Here is a 1,841-nt window from a genome sequence, read left to right on the forward strand (position 1 = left end):
GAGCTCAATTTATCGCGCAATGCCTGCAGTCCTCTATAGTGAAAGTGGAGCCGCTAAGCAACACAAACTGTAAATAGCTATTGTATTCTTTATAACATTTTTTCACGGGCACACTTCTTCAACGTTTGGCTTTATTCCAATTATCGTTTAACGAAAGTCAATAATTATTAAAGAATTGCAATTAATCGGCCCCAGCCCGGGCCGACCTGAAGAGAAATCAGTGTCGGCCCGCCCAAGCCCGGCCCGGCCCAAAGAAATAATAGAGTCGGCCCTCCCAATCTCGGCCTGCGGGCCGGGCCGGGCTTCGTGCCTCGGGCCGAGCCCGGCCCATGCAGGTCCCTAGCTTGGATCTAAAAGGGCCAATGTCACTTTTTGGCAAAATTGAGATATTCTTCAATTTTGACATGTATAAGTGGATGTTTTCTTGTGTAAGAAGAGCAAATGTTAACAGGAAATAGTCTGGAATATATACCATTCATATTAATATTTGCCTTTCTTGCACAAGAAAATATCCTTTTTATAGGCGTTGAAATTGATAAACATCTCATTTTTGCCAAAAAGTGACATTGGTCCTTTTAGATGCAAGCCACAGAGAAACAATTCGCGGAGTCTATTGAAACTTGTCAAGAAGCACCAGGGAATAGCGATACAAAGTTCGCTAACTACTGGCAATTTAAACTGAACCGGAGCAGCAGTACTGACTGTGGGACTGAAACGTAAAAAGGTAGAAGAGAAAGATGGAGAACTCACTCAAAGTTCATCTATGTGGCCAAGGGCGCCCATGTTGTGGTTTCCAAGGGGGAGCAAGTATAAGCGACGTTTCAAAAATAGTTCGCTGTAACTAATGTAAAAATTCCATTGGATTTTCAATATTCTGAAGTACAATTTCCTCTAGAGGGACGAGCACCCCACCTTGTTCCCCTGATGGGCGCCCTTGTATGTGGCATAACATCCGAGTGGTTAAAAATGAGGAAGAATCAGTATGTGACTTCAATATTTTCTCCAGAGAGGATGAATCCTTCGCATGGTGTACACGTGTTAGTGTTACTTTATAATGTATGGTTATACTAAGTTTGACAGGAAAACACACTTACTTCTTCGACCTGTATTTAGGGACACGTATATACTCGTAAAGAAGTGGTTTGTGTGACGTAATATTTTCTTCATTAATATTGAAACTAGAAGTGGTAGTAGATTTCTGTCGCTTCCAGTTATAGTAGAGAGATTAGAGTAAAGACGGAATATATTGTTGGGACGCTTCACTGATTGCAGAAATCAAAGTCTTGCTATCTATTACCGTTTATACTCTATAGAGATCACCGTTAAAACCGGAAGTGGTCGATTTTGTGACACTAGAAACCACTTTCCTCTATTACGGTCCTTTCCTATGACGATCAATGTTAAACTTGAAGGTGGTTTATATTTGAAACTTCTGCTTGGAACAAATAGTTCCAATTCTTAGAACACTCAATCCTTTTTTTAAAACGCTTCTCGCTATGTCTTATCATTTTTAATCTGTAGAAAAAAAATACAGATCATACAGAAACCGAACGTTGTAGTGGACTCCTACTGCTTCCGGTTTTAGTAGAGAGTAAAAGATATAGAAGAAATATACTCTTGGGGTGCTTAATCAATTGCAGATGAATGCTTTTCCATTATACATATGTTACCGTTTTTGCTTTAAAGTACCAACGTAAAAATGGATAATTGCTTATTTCCATTACTGCCGGTAATCGAACTCGATTTCTAATTTTTGATCTTCTACGTACTGAACAAATTTGGTTATGATACATCAAGTCAGTGGCGTATTTAGGATTTTGTTTCGGGAGTTATGCATAACA

Source organism: Thermobia domestica, chromosome 5 (genome assembly GCF_964235325.1).
Source record: "Thermobia domestica chromosome 5, izTheDome1.hap1.1, whole genome shotgun sequence".
Classification (NCBI taxonomy): Eukaryota; Metazoa; Arthropoda; class Insecta; order Zygentoma; family Lepismatidae; genus Thermobia; species Thermobia domestica.